Consider the following 15,922-nt stretch of genomic DNA (forward strand, 5'->3'; position numbering starts at 1 on the left):
ACCCTCCAAACACATTGCTGGAATTATTATGACTTTAAAACGTTTAACCAGAAGGCGTTAAAAGGTCTCTCCCCAAAGGCTTTAGAAACTTTCCTACAAAGGGATCATGAGGGAAATGCTGTTTATAGTTTATCAAGACCTCTAGAAAAATTACAAAATGTTTGTGATCAATTTAGGAATGACATAGAAATAGATGCAGATTGCGTACAAACTACATGCTCGGATGATGCAAATTCTTTACATTTCGATGAAATCATGAAACCCTTACAGGCGAGACCATTTAAAAATTTCAATACAAAATCAATTCAAGACCAATTAAGTTTTTTTTCCTATAAAAAATAAATTCCTTTTCTTTGCTTTTCATAGGAGCGTTATCAAGAAATAGCAAAAGCCCTGGTCATAAAAGATATTAGAAATTATATTACTTTGGAATTAATAGAAGAATTAAGTCACAGAATTGATTGTTTTTTAGTAAACTGTGGTAATTATCGCCCTGCTGTTCCTGAACGAAACGAAGCTAATCGGCACGTGTTGATTGATCAATTACGGTTTTATAGACATGATTATCTTAGCGAAATGCAAGGAAGAGTATTACGTTCTATTCAAACTACGCGTGCTTCTTTACTTGAACCTCATTTTGCCTCAATCTTTCATTACTACAAATAGATCTGTCGCCTAAGAGAAGCATACAGAACCGTTCGAATTGCTAAAGCAACTAGAAATCCAATCTGGCGAATCAACTTAGGACCTCTTAATGGCAATTGCGTATTATACTCTACAAACCCTAAACCAACCCTGGTTAGAACCAGAACCTATGAAAAATGTTGTTTATGAAAAGTTTGTTAAAGGAGAAATAGAGAAAATGACCGCTCGGATCATAAAGAATAACACTTAGCTCTTTTCTCATTTCTTCTTTATCGAAATAATAAAGTAGCTTTTTTGCTTTTATTTTTTTCTCAGAAGATAAGAACTTGCATTATGTGCAGAAACGTAATTGTAGTTAGTAACGATGAAGTAGAACCAAATCCTGAAGATTTCTATGCTCGCATTAAAAATTTGCACACTAGACACTGTTCAAAGTGTAAAGATTATTTTATTAGTATTTGTAAACAGCACTTCTCAAAAACATAGCTTTGTAAGACATGAAATTATTTTTGATAAACAGGATTCTAAACCAAAGTGCTTCTTTTGCTCGGATGAAATTGATGAAGATGAAAAACAACAGAGATTCCCCTGCTGTCGTAAAAGTGTTAACCGTCAAATTTTTCTAAATGTCAATAGACCTTTAGCTTAAAGATATTAACTATATCAGTATTTGTAAAACAAAAATATAATTTTTTTAATAAACAGGATGTTAAACCCACATGCTTCATTTGCTTAGACGATATTGCAGAAGACGCAGAGCGCCAGAAATTCAATTGCTGCCGTAAAAGTATTCATGGCAGATGTTTTTTTCATTTCTGTAGACATCAAAACGTAACCCATTTCATCAAATGTCCTCACTGTAAACAAGATATGATTCTAGAAAACATAGCGCAATACCTTCCCTCGATTATTAATAATGAAGCGGAAAGCCTTGGAGTCCACGCCATCCGTAAACTACTCTACGTTGAACTCATTTCATGCAAAAAAAGGAATTTACAAGGAGAGGCGTGTAAAATATGTAACATTCCTATGGCCACGGCTTCCCTCTTCATTAATTGTTGTAAGCGATATGTACATGTACACTGTTTAGGTCAAGCCCTAATTAAGAAAAAGCAGTACAGATGTGATATGCATGATACTTTTTTATTTACTCATGTTCAAAAAATTCCCATCAAGCTCGTCATTTACGTATTACAGCATTCTAAAAACAAAGAACTCATCAGCGAAATTATCAAAGACGTTGAAGTACGCTGTACATTTTTCATCCTACAAAAGTTAAATGCTATACCTAATCTAATGTATTAAAAGAGGGTTTTTTTTTTATTTTTTTACTGGTGCTCCTTTTTCTTGTTTTACTTCATCTTCTTTTTAAGATTCTTTTTTTTCTTCTTCTTCTTCACTTTTTCATCCTCAGACTCCTCTTCTTCTTCTTCAGAATCTTCTTCTTCAGAATCTTCATCTTCTTCTTCTTCAGATTCTTCTTCGCTTTCTAACAGCTTTCTCTTCTTCTTCTTTTTCTTTCCGCCGTCAGCACCTGTTTTCATTTGCTCGTTCATGATAGCATCAAAACTACCATCATCCTCTTCGTCATCATAGACGTATTGAAAAAACAAAATTCCACATCAGGCCAGCGCACTGGACAGGCGTAAAAGGTCTTTCCAGGACAATCCACACTACCATCGTCTGCAACTTTTCGCTTCGTTATTCCAATTTTGCAGCGAAGTTTATGCTTACAGTGAGGAAGATCTCTGAACTGAAACGTTTCAGGAATCCTGTCGAACTCCTCCACTGGCATGTTAAGGTTGCAGCCCAAATTTGCTTTTGCCATGACGTTTAAACGTGCTGTCTTGCTCTTGCATGATGATAACTTCTTTTGTAAAGAACGCTTATCCACTTTATACCCACAGCGTATATAGTCTACTCCATCTTTCGAAGTACTAATCTCTGCCTCAGTTCCGCGACACCAACAGTAGCGAGTCATGCTTATCTTTTAGTTCTTGCAATGAGCTAAAGATAAATGAGGGAACATCGATCGCTGCTCTTTATATAATGAAAATAAATCATGTGACTAACCTGTTAAACACGCAAAACCGGTTTAAACCTGATTTTTTCTATTTTTTCACAGATAAAAACAGGACAAAACCGGTTTAACGTGAATATAAAGAACCTTTTGCATGATCGCTGTTCTATGATTCGCTGTCCTATCTGTTCGTCAGGATTACATATGACTGTTCCTCACATCGTTCAATGCGAAAGTCCTCTTTGTTTTTTCTTTGACATCTTTGAAAAAAACTTTGATCTCTTTTTTGAACCCGATACCATATATGCGCTACCTGGATATGAAATACACCGACTTCATAATCCTTCTGAAGCCGAATGGCGAATACACAGAGCAATGAAACGAAGATACCCTTCTTACATGCATAATGATGCAACTTTTATTTTAAATCAAACTATTGGATACTTGGCTAGAAATTATGATAGAACCTTTTACGACGTTCATAATGTATTATTTTATATTTGGACTAGAGATAAATTACTTATTTCAAGAGTTGTCTATACGCGCTTCGTCAATAGAGAAATTGTACGCTATTGTTTTCGAGTCCGCGTTCATCAAACAAAAACTCAAATATCGTTTAGACAAACGTTAGACTCTTATCATTAATAACCGTTTCTTTTCTTAGGTTGATCAATTAAATCCTTTACCAAAATCCATCTCTCCTGGTATACGGGCTTGGACCTTCGTTTGGGAAAATGCAGATAGACTGGCTTGCCTCTGCTGTAAAAAAATATTTGAAAGACAAATCGAATTTAATACTCGGAAAACACATTGGATAGTACTTATCTTAAAATGCGGATGTCAGGGACGCACAGAAATTACAACAAGCTTTAGCTTCATGTGCACTAAATCCATACAATTTTTTAAATTTCATGAATTATTTAGATTCATGATCCAGGAATTTGGAAAAGAAACCGGAACATGGCTATACGTGAATACTAAGCACTTAATTCTTGCCTGCGATGCTAGAGCTTCCATGGAAAAACACGGAATGACTGTTTTCGTGCGCGTTCCGCCAGAACCGCATCTTGTAGAAACAACATTCGTAGGAATAGATTATGTTAGTCCTTTTAACGTGTATGAAAGTGAATGTGAATACTGGTTTTTAAGTAAGGGAAGCACACATTATTCTATTTCCCTTCAGGATTAATTTACTTTTTTTTCTTCTTCTTCTTTCCAGTTTCCGTGCTAGAAATGTGGAAAAACTATAGGCTTAAATCATTGTAATAGTTGTGGGCTACCATTAAGAATCAAACACGTAGACAATATTCCTAATTGTTTTTACTGCACTACTGAAATTGGTATCGATCGCTGTGAATGCGGATGTGCGCTTTATCGAAGCTGGAATTATGCTTTAAATAATGGCACCTTAAAATCAAATAAATTCAAATAAATAAACGTGTTTTTTTTTTTCATTTTTGTTTTTTAGAACATGCGCAGGATATTACAAAAACAAAAAATACAGAAGCGCGATGATTCCCTTGATCTTCAGTTTAAAGTGTTTGCATGCAAATGTTGTAATGAACTATTTTGTGTAAAGTATTGTGATAAGTGTGCTCGTAATGTGATAGGCGGTGACACCTCATATCTCTTATAATTTCTTTTAGATTTGGAAGAATAAAAATGTGGATTTTAACGACAGTTTGGAAAGTGAATCTACCCGCCAATTTTTGTTCATAAAAACCCTCTGCGAACAAGAAGAATGTACTCCTGAAAATTTCAAACCCCTTATCAAGGCGATCCTTCAAACTGCTTCAGAAATGAATCACGAAGGATACATTACTCCCACTCTTATTTTTTATTTTTATTCTATCTTATTCCCTAAAATAAATAACTATGAAATGATTGAAAAAATATACTATTACTCCTGAAAATAAAATGCACACCTATCCTATCCTTTTCTTTCTCATTAAGCAATAGAAAAAGAGCTTCATTCGCTCTGCGATAACTATAACTATCATATAAAACTTTCTACCCTTCATTGGCTCAGATCATGTAGCGAATTTATTATTAACTTCTTAAATCTTCACCCCTTTCCCTACGGTAATGGGAGGATGGCGCGTTTCCTATTCTTCTATTTCTGCATCAGTAAATTTCCCTATAAACAACCTTTATCTTGCAATATCATTATGCCTCTGCCGACCACACGAACCACCCCTTTCCTTGATTGGTGTCACGTGATTCATACAAAAGATACCAAAAAACTTACTCGTATCCTTTTTGATTGTATCTTCGGCCGAATTGTTTCGTTTCTTTATTACTTTTTCAGGTTAAGAATAACATCTTTGGTCGCAACTGGTATGTCCAATCCGCAAAAGAAAAAGAAGTCGTAAACTTCATTTCAGAGCGATTTGGCCGATTAGAATATACCACCCATAAAAAATTAGAAAAAAGTCCTTATTTTCCCTTAATTAATATTATCGATGAAAAAACGTTTCATGCTATTGCGAAGCTCATACCGCTTCCTAAAATAGAATACGATACTTCTTACCCTTCATGATGGCTGAAGCCTAATCTTTAACGCATAAATACATTTATGTTACAAAATTTTTCTCAGGGTCTGCTATAGCGCAGGCGGTAAATCGCGAGAATTCAGTGTTAAAGTAATGAGTTCAAATGATAGCTAGGTAGGTAATCATCCAAGCTCAAGACACACTAGGTAGTAATAAATAGTTAGAATAAATAATACTAAGGTCGCTATACACTCCCTGCGCTATTAGCAGACCCATCTTTTGCCCAAATAAAGAATAATCTTGTCACGTAATTCTCTGCTCTCCATGAATTCTGTCTGTCCCTCCTCGTCACGGTCTGCTCTCCATGAATTCTGTCTGTCCGTCTCTCGTCACGTGGTTGGTCCAACTTTTTGCTGCCCTAACATACTACTCATACACGGTACGACATGCCGTAACATTTAAATGGCTTCCCATAAGAATGATTATCGCATGGGTGGGACACTGACTTACAGCAGCATGTTCATAAAACACAACCGAGAATACAAATCATGTTTTATTATTATACATTATTATTTATTTACGATTTTTCAATGTATAACACATTTGTTGTTACTCGTTTTCTGGTCACTCTCTTTACTCTTTACTCCGTTACTCGTTTTAGCAACACCCTATCGTGTGTATGGGAAACGTATGGTACTTACATCACTTTCAAGGTCTATGGTATGCCGTATTATTGAAATGGCTTCCCATAAGAATAGTTAGCGTATAAGTGGGAATCATAAAGTACTGTCTTACGCCCCTGTCACACGGTACAATTTCTCATGAAACAGAGAGAAGTTGCACGAGAATGTCACACGTAAATTTTTATAAAAGCTGTTGCGGAAAGTAGAAGCCGTTTCTACTATTGTCAGTGGTCTCACTGGTATAAATGTATGAGAATTGATTAGCATATCAATCATTCCACCTCAAGCCTGCTAAGGCTAGGACGTGTTCCTTTTAGCTCCGGCTTTACCAAGACTTCGAGCTTTACTGAGGCTTTGAACAATGTCTAATACTCTGGAAGTACCGCAGGACAGGGTCGTCGAAGCGCTTGGAGCTGTCCGAGGCAAACAAAATGAAGAACCAGTCACCGACCGAAGGGGCAGACTCTCCAGCGCTTGTTAAGGCAAATATATATATATATTTTTTAAATCTTCATATTAAACTCCGGTCAAGGAGAAAAGTAGTTTATGGCCTTTCGCCTCTGTGGTTGTCTTTTAAACCCTTGAGTGGCGTAATGTGGTCTAAGTGTGAATATTCTTTCGATATGTTCTTTGCGGTTGTGAAGCATTTTACTTTTTTTTTTCGTTTGTAAGTTTAACAAGTTTTGACACGGGAAAACGTGTCACTTAAAAACTTAAAAACTTGCAGGCAACATGGCTGAATTACGTTAAACAGGGGCTTATCCAGGATTTGTCATGGGGGGGGGGGGGGGGCGTGGGGGTCACAACATACCAAATTGTCACTATGACATCATATCACATACTGCATCTACGGTCAGATGATTTATCTTTGGCTTTGAAAATGGGGTCAAAGGCCCCCCTGAGCCCCATAGATAGGTCTATGTTAAGTTTAACAAATTTACACGTTAAAGTATGCAAAAAAAAAAAAAAAAGTTCAAATTGTATAATCATAGCTAAGGACAGTTGATGACAGCTAAGGACAGTTGAAAATAGCAAGAGATAGTTGAAAATAGCTAGGGATAATTGATCATAGCTAAGGGATAGTTGATCATAGCTAGTGACAGTTGATCATAGCTAGGAACAGTTGATCATAGGTAGGGACGGTTGATAATAGCTAGGACATGTAATCATAGCAAGGGAGAGGTGAGGTATAAGTGTGGAATACTTCTATGGGAGACTATACGTATGAGCGTCTATATGACATTCTACCATGAAGTACATCCCTTCCAAGGAAAACAAACACTCGATCGATCGATAAAAGTCAATAAAATTTTACATCAATGACGCAGTAGAAATTCCTGGCCTGTACATTTACAATCTATTGTTTACGTAACTAATTCGAGTTGTATCAAAAAAACAAAAATCGCACTTAAAGTTTCTAATTTAGCTCCAGTTTCTAATTATCTGCTTAGAATACTACCAAATTAAGTTTAAAGTAAGTTGGGTTAAGGCAATCTTACCGCGAAAACCACATATGTTCAACCTCTTTCACCTCCTCCGTGTCCCGATCTTATAGATCTCAACGTGCATTTTCACCTCGTGTTTCACCAATGTCAATCATGACGAGGTCCACCAATGGCATTCGTAACACTAAATTCCGATCATACCTAACTCACCAAAAACAAATGTACTGTGCCCATAGGCCCAGCACAAAAAAAAAAACTGCCAACAATAAATCCCACACAATCACAAGTGCACAATCACAAGTGCACAATCACAAGTGCACAATCACAATGTTCATTTATATACTTCAGGGATTTTATGATTTCTTTGGTATTTCGATTTTGCCCATTCAACAATGTTGCTAGTGAAACCGAGTGTGGATAAGCAGCTTCAGAATTTTTTGTTGTCTTCTTCATGATGCTTGATTGAGAATCACTGAAATATCATAAAACATAATAAAAATAATTGTATCAGAACATGTCCTTTTGATTTGACAGATTCATACTAGAATGATCCCTATGTCGAGTTAAAGAACACACTTCATGATCAGTTATATACGCACAAGATGCTAACAATACATCAACCTTTGATGATTTGCAGCTCCTTTTCTCTGTAGTTCACTTTACAATAGTAACTTCCTGGCTCATATACTTTGATTACACAACGATGAACACCACTGCACAATGGATATCCGTCATAAAACCAGTGATAGTTAAGGGACGGTTTTTTGTGCACATTAGTCACAACACCAAGAAAGAGGTTTTTATCTTCGTGACCGTTGATTACATCTGGACCATGTATGATCGATGGCTCTTTGGGAAGTTGCCCTTCCTCACAAAATGAGAAGGAACCATTCGTGGCTCTCCAGATACACCATGTTGTTAACTTCGATGCCACTCACAAAAAAAAAATGTCGTCCAAGGGATCGTATTCTTCTTGATCTTGATCCATCAACATTTCTGAGCGATATTGGAAGTTTGACGCCCAGTTTGAAAGGACCAGGGTGCTACACTCTCCAGACTACTTTGAAAATGTATCATACGCCAACTGGATAGTTATAGTATTTGCTTTCCCTTCAACGATCAACTTCATCTTCGTCTTCTGTGGCCACTGTAATACGATAGACGACCATGTTCACACATTATATCAGCTTTGATTTATTGCCGACTAACCATTCGGCATATTGCTTTCTTACTTACGGTTTCAATAAGTTTTTAAAATGAAGCGTCAGGCAGCTTGGGATAAGCTTAAAGATGAAATGGGCAAAAAAAGGAACCGGAACGACCGAAAGAATAGCAAGAAAGGGTCTGCGCCGCATGCGATCATCGTTCAGAGATTAGCTTCTGAGGCTGATAACAAGCACTGCAGACGTACAAGCCTATTCGACCCAGAGAATTTGTCGAATTTCCTTTTGAAGACCTGTCCTTGGCAAATCTCAAGAATGCATGTGTACAGCATTTTAATCTACCAACTCCTCAATGTGATATTTTGGTTTCAAGTAAAGGACCATTGTGTACCAACATCTCTAAAATACCGCGAAGGAAAAACAAGGTGAGCATTTATTATTTCAGACTTAATAAATTACTTTTTATCAGTTACTTTTGAATTAGCCTGACAGAAATTTTGTATAAAAATAATTCTTAGTTAAATTTTAATCTTTATTTTTTTTCCTCCTAAAAATTGTCTTTCCCATAATTCTAGAAATCTAAGAGTATTTATCAATTAAAATTCTTTTATATTTATTAAGAAACACCAAGCACTTCTGTTGACTACAATTTAGTTTGATTTCCTCGGCACAGAGTAGCTAATGCTTGTTTAAAGGCACTTGAAGTCTAATAAGGACGCAGCAATTTAAATTTCACCGAACATGCTCTTTGTAGTCATGGCAATCATTTTGTCTTGAATTATGTGAATGTGACAAAAGCTCATGTTAGCAAGGTATTTAAAACTTATGCTAAAATATTGACCTATGATGTGCACAGAGTGATTCTTATGTAAAATCTATTCCCCCTTCTCACCCTTCTCTCTTTTTTGGCCTACAAAATCAACCCATTTTACTAGAATGTCCACTTAATTCATTTCTTCATACTGCAGGTGTATCTAGTCAGATTTGCATTACAAGAAGAACAGCCTGATGCAGATACAGATCCAGAATCACCTGAATCCAAAGATAGTGAAAACCTGTCATTTCCAGGACCAGGTGGAACCATTGTTAAGGTGACGACCCTTAAAAGTCATCTAAAGATGAGCCAAAAAGCACTTTCCCAGCTTCTTTGTCAATTGAAGCATTGCTAAAAGCTGGGAAGTTAATCAAGCCTAAGCACCAAAACAAGGTGACACTAATTCTTGAGAGTTTGATATATCATCACAAAAATGGCTAGGAGGCACAGAGGAAGAAGTATCTATGATTGACCTGGAAAAATTCTCATTTCGAGATGCCTTCCATGCTGTAAGTAGTCAGAATGGCAAGAAGTGGGTTGTAAAAACGTACAACGCGAAGGCAAAATAGACAATTGAAGATACGGCAAAGACATCCATAGAGAATCACTGTCGCGAACCGGTAAAGATGCATGAAGTTTCCCGTCATCTGGCCAAAACATTTGAACCTAAAGCTCCTCCAGCCTTCGGGAAATGCTTTAAGTATAACCAGTGCTTCTTTCTACACAGTTTTCAGTGGTCAGCCTTAAACTATAGAAGAGTTTGTTCCAGGGACATTTGTAAAACTTATCAACAATGATGGTTCATTCCTAGAGCCTCCAGAGGAATCAAGCAAGGGACTCTATGCTAAAGCATAGTGTTTGGTGCATTTCAACTATGCATCAACAAAAGAAAAACGTATGCTCCTCCTCAGGTTATACATTGTATGACCCAGAAATTTCATCTGTGGAGCTGACTGATGTGGATTCAGATGAAATAAACTTTGGCTGCGGGAATTGTTCCACATATGAAATGGAGACATTTCTAAAATCCCACATTCGCAATGAGTTTGGTAAACTCATGGATTTGAGCAACGACATCAGGTCAACTTGAGATCATGCCAAGAGCCAAAAGTTAGTTTAAAGTTATTGCATTTAATCTATTATTTGTTATGTATGGTAGATATATACATTTAGATTGGTCATTTTTCATTTACACCTAGAGAAACTTCTTTTTTACACTTAATCAAAATACATCGCCAAAAGTGGTCCTTTATTTAGATGACTGAAGTAAATATACTTAGAAAACTCATTAATAATTCATGAAGAAAACACAATAGAAATCACGATCATTACGGAGGTTCTACATCTGATATAGATTCATCATCATTTGTATAAACTTTAACGTATTGCTTAATAAACGAGCAGGATAAAACACGATCTGCGAGTTATTAAACTACTTCAAAAAATTTAAGTTTTATTTTACAAACCTTTGGCTGAAGTAGAGCGACCATTTACCTCGCGAACGTTAACTTTTGTACTTTGATAGTCGTTTGTACAGCAATGTCATGCACAGTGAGGTTTGTACGTCACTGCCATGCGCAGTAAGTGCAAAAAAGACTCCCACAAGTTGAAGACAACATGCCGAACTCAAGACAGGGGCACTAGACGAAGATAATTCATAGGTCGTCTATGATCGTACGTGAGACTGACATTGATGAGGCTCGAAGTCTTCATCTAAACTTGGATGCACCTTCATTCTGATAAGGTTGTCCATATTAGTATTCTTCATATAATGAGTACTAATAAGGATGAGACTTTATATAAAGTCTCATCCTCATTAGTATTCTTTATATAAAGAATACTAATGAAGAGGACTTTATGGGGTTTAAAGGTCCATGCACGTGACGTGTATGGTCGGCTCCAATTGGTTCCAATGCTCATTAATTATTCAAGAGTTTTTGAATTGGATTTTCTCTATCAAACTTGATTCAGTACAATATGAAAACATACATCATGTGTTTTTTAAGCCGTTGAATAAACTCGCAGATAGTGTTTTATCGGATCTAAAACCACTCGGCTGCGCCTCGTGTTTTATGCCTGATAAAACACTCCTTCCCGTTTATTAAGCAGTACATAATGCACATTCTTTATTTTACCAAAATCAAGATGTAGTAGAGGGCTTTTTAAAGCGTGTTTTACGAAAAATATATGTGAATGATGCATTTTGTGGCTTAACATCCTCTAATTTGGGGACCACTCTTTCACATTCTTCTCTTACAGCTTGGGATATAAAGTCGTTGCTAATCTCCATGACTTGAGAGAGTTCTGCAACATCATCAAGTACCTTCTTGGTTATTTGAAAGCCTAGGATGTAAAATTGTTATAATAGAGAGTTTTAGATTGACTTTTTTTCTCCCCGCAAACGGCAAACGTGACCACGTTTCCATAGTTTTCCTGTATTTTACTTTACCTTTTGCAAACCTTCTCACCAAGCGCAAATACTCTTTTGTTTTTCTACTACTTGGACTTTTTTGCGATTCTTTTTCAGTAATTTAAAAGAATTTTTTACTGGTCAACTGACGTTTCACGTTTGCCGTGAACGTAAATCTAAAACTCTCTAATTACTAAGAACTCCTTGAACTGCAAAGCTGTTATACAAAGTTAACAAGAGCAGCTGTGGGATTTGCAAACCATATGTTAAAAATAAAACATACAAACTCTACCAATACCAATTTTTTTGGAAAAATATAGCTAGGAGCTTTTCAGTAATTATATTAGTGTCTTTGGAGGAAAATTAGGGGAAAGGGGTCATGATATTCTTCAAACCGAATAAAGGATACTTATGAATATATATATATATTTTAGAAATCTTACCAAGGCATTTAGCCAATTGCAGCTTTAATTGCAAAACATACTGAAAGTGCAATAAAATTCATTAAAAATCAATTCATTGTATTATTGTTGATCACTCTAGTCTATTGATGAGCTTGGGAGATTTTAACATCAATTAGATAAACTTGCCACATTGTTCAGCATCATAGTTCTCTGGGAAGTGGTAGAGATGGCTTGGTACTCCTTTTGGCATTTGAGCATCTTTTTGACATCTAACCCTGTGGGAGTTCCATGTTGTCTTAAAGATGCTCATCTCTTTATGAATTAGAGGGATAAAGATGAATGCTAGGAGATTCCTGTGAATCAGGACATGAAGAATTTTTAGTTTTAGTTGTTTTTTTCCCATTTCGCTAGATAATAATGATCATCATCATAGCGGAGCCCGCGCGAGCGAAGCACCATAGGTATAGAATATGGTAAACTATACATCTCAGTTTTCGTGGTCATCGTATGGGAACCCTGTGCGTAACGCTAAAAGTTTCGCCCGCCAGGTGTACATCGCGTTTCTGATTGGTCGAGCTTTCAAATCACACGTCACTTGGAAAATGGCGACTTTTTTAACGAGCTTTTTAACTATCATTTTTTTGTAAATATTGTAAAAACGAAACAAAAAAATTATTGAAGAAAATCATGGAAAAATAGAATTCGCCACAGTGTGAAGATAGAGGTTAGGACATTTCCTATTTATTTTTATTTTTTTTTAGGTTAGATAACATAGCTAACATAGTTAGATAACATTACCGGGAAACGAGCAACAAACTAGCATGAGGAACGAGCAAAAAAAAAAATACGTGTTTTGTTCTTATGGTAATAGTATTCGTAGTTCATACATGATACAAAATAATCATTTGAAAAAGCACTTTTTGAATTCCACAATTAAACAAATCCAAGAGATTTTTGACAAAGTTTAAAGCTAAATAACATTCCTAAAATTGCCAGCAAACGAGCAACGAACTAGAATGACAAACGTGCGAAAAAAGTGTTATTATGGTTATTATGGTAAGAGTACTTTCATTTTGAATTTCATTCAATAATTTTATATCTTTCTACAGATAATTTATCTAAATATTGATTGAATTTTAAAATTACACCAAATATTCAACTGTTTATTGAGCTTTTTGACCTAGTACATGATTATAAAAATGAGCTTGAATTTGTGTTGTTGTGAGATATGTTATTGTATAAAGAGCGGTACCTTGTCTTTCACTTTCAAAAGCTAAGAAAATATTAAAAAGCATTTCCAAATGCCAATTTACTGACAAAGAAAATATTATTTTGTATTTGCATTGCATTTTGCGTTATTTTCTAATTTGCTTCAGTTGTTCTTGCCAAGTATAAATGAATGTAAACTTATTAGTTTTTCAAAAACTTTTGTTGTTAATGATAATATTGAATTTTTAAAAATCTAGTAAGCTTATGTTTTCAAGCTTCTCGAAAAATAGTTAAGACTTTTATGAATGAAAATACGGTTTTTGTAAAAATATAAAACCTTGATGTGGATAATTAACCAAACATCGTTATTAGTGTATAAGAACTAAAAGTAAGCTTATGTATTTTGCTCACCTTTTTTTTACCAGTTTTCAAGTCTGTTTCATAGTCTTGATTTGTCCATAAAAGTTCGGAAATCTCCAAAATTTCGATTTCAATGAAAGACATCCGAGGTAAATTTCACTAAACGTGATATTGTATTGGATTATTTGTAGTTATCTTTCGTTTTACAATTAAAATTAACCAGGAATTCAAAGCTTAAAAAATGTCGGCCATGGAAAACTTTGTCGAAGAATCTTCCAAGAAAAAAACTAGCCCCTGATGGGGTTGGTGGTGAGTTGTGTACAAAATTCGTATAAGTGGGATCGGGAGAGGATTCTCGCGCAAAGAAAGCGATGTAGTGTATTTTGATTCGTTTTCAGTGCATGTTTTTTTATCATGGGAGACATTAACTTAATATTGAATAAAAAATATTTTTTTCCGATTTTAATTTTATCTTCCACATTCATTCAAATTGGGCTCCCTGTGACTTGCGTATCGGGAGCTCCGCTTTTAGGCAGTGCCTAAATATATTTAATATTTTCAGATCAGCATTATACATATAGTAATCCTTCATCTGCTGGCACTCCAAGACTACCACTACATTAAATATTTTGCATAAATGACTCAAGATACAAGGAAAAAAAAAAAAAAAAAAAAAAAAAAAAAAGAAAAAACAGAGAAAAAAACATTCATGGCATATTTAAGAGAACAACAAACTAAACGAACTAAGTTCACATATGACCCACAGTAGTAAATGGCTGGTGCTATGAGCGGCAGCCAAAAGTGGTAAAGATGACTGTTAATCCTTTCTGTTGATTGTTTGTTTTAGACAAATCAACATTTGTTATTGTACTTAAAAATTAAAAAAATAAAAAAAAAATGTTGACTTACCTATCAATTTGGTCTTCTGGGTCATAATGTCCTTGCTCAAGCAACATTAACATTTGCCTTTAAAAAAATCTTTCTAAACGATAATGAAGCTCACGCCACCACCTCTCTATCTAAAAAAAAATAAAACAGCTAAAAAAATAATTATAATAGTCAATGAATTTTTGTCCAATTTTAAAGTCACACGTGATGAGGGGCAAAGGGAACACCAGCTAATTATTGTGGTACCAAATAGTGTAAAGGATTTAACACTGTCTAGTACAACGTAGTTGGCTGCTTCCTAATGTTGTATCCACTCCCTTAATTAACCTCTAGTTCAACAATAAAAAGTAAGTCTTAAGACTTAGCTTAAGTCATTTCGCAACTTTGACGGACGATATCACCCCCAAAAACGCATTTCATGGAATTTTCATTTCGATTTTCAAAATCAACAAGGTTTGATGTACATTTTAAGCTATGATGTGTATGGCACCTCAGAGTCCCTTTAAAAGCTTTCTCTAGCATTAGGTCATCCTCTCTCAAAAGTAATTCTTATAGTTTACCTGTCATTGTGAACACTATTTTGTCTCTCATCATCCTGTATCTCTCTTTAAAGTTGCAGGAGGCTGCTCTTGTTTGGAGCTCTGTGTAGAAGTTGTCGAATGGATCCTGGTAGGGGATATTCCAGAATCTATGGGACTCGATTACTTCGTTATCTCTTGGGTTACAGTACTTTTTCAAGGCTTTTAGTATTTCATTGGGCTTGTCTGCATCCTCTTCTTCATTCCAAGTGAGATTATAGTATACTTCAAGCACTTGAGGACCAGCACAGTTGAGAATTATAGCTGTTTTTACCTTTTTACTCTTTGCAGTCGCGCCAGAGGCCGTTAAGAAAGTAGTATGGAAATGAAAGTTCTGCGCCATCCGAGTCCCCACTCGGACCGCCGGTGCTCAGCCCCATCTGCCTCCCGGTCATTCCACGCGGGCGCTCATTGGCTAAGGCGTCCAGCTATTGTTGGAGTGTTCGATCCCAGTCCCCTTCCCGGTGCTCAACCCCAATATCCCGCTCTACTGCTTCTTCATCCCAGAGATTGGCTAGGGTTTCTACTATTGTGCATGACATCACCAATCATCATCAATCATCACCATCATCATTTGTTAACATGGTACACATCTTGTACACATCAAAGTTTGGATCCAAAGGCTTCTTTGTGTTATTCTTTGTCACGGTAGCTTCCAATAATGTCGTGTATCCGTAAACGGTTTTGGAGATTCTTTGTCAGTTACATGTTAGATTCATCTTCGATCAAATGTTTCATCCGATCTGAGCTTGAAATTGAACAGGATTTGAGTAAAGTAGTCATTGTTTCTTGTGGAATATTACCTTTGGTC

General features: G+C 35.8%; 1 long non-coding RNA gene across 1 annotated transcript; it reads right to left on the reverse strand.

Annotated features, from left to right (window-relative positions):
* Positions 1–12,237: 12,237 nt before the first annotated feature.
* LOC116287604 (uncharacterized) lies at positions 12,238–15,401 on the reverse strand. The gene is made up of 3 exons (XR_004196089.2): positions 15,094–15,401; positions 14,555–14,664; positions 12,238–12,429 (listed from the first exon to the last, which is right to left on the reverse strand). It is a non-coding gene; the product is annotated as an uncharacterized LOC116287604 (long non-coding RNA).
* Positions 15,402–15,922: the final 521 nt, after the last annotated feature.

Source organism: Actinia tenebrosa, unplaced genomic scaffold, assembly GCF_029948245.1.
Source record: "Actinia tenebrosa isolate PJP-AT-01 unplaced genomic scaffold, QUT_ActTen_1.0 PGA_scaffold10__47_contigs__length_13832649, whole genome shotgun sequence".
Taxonomy (NCBI): Eukaryota; Metazoa; Cnidaria; class Anthozoa; order Actiniaria; family Actiniidae; genus Actinia; species Actinia tenebrosa.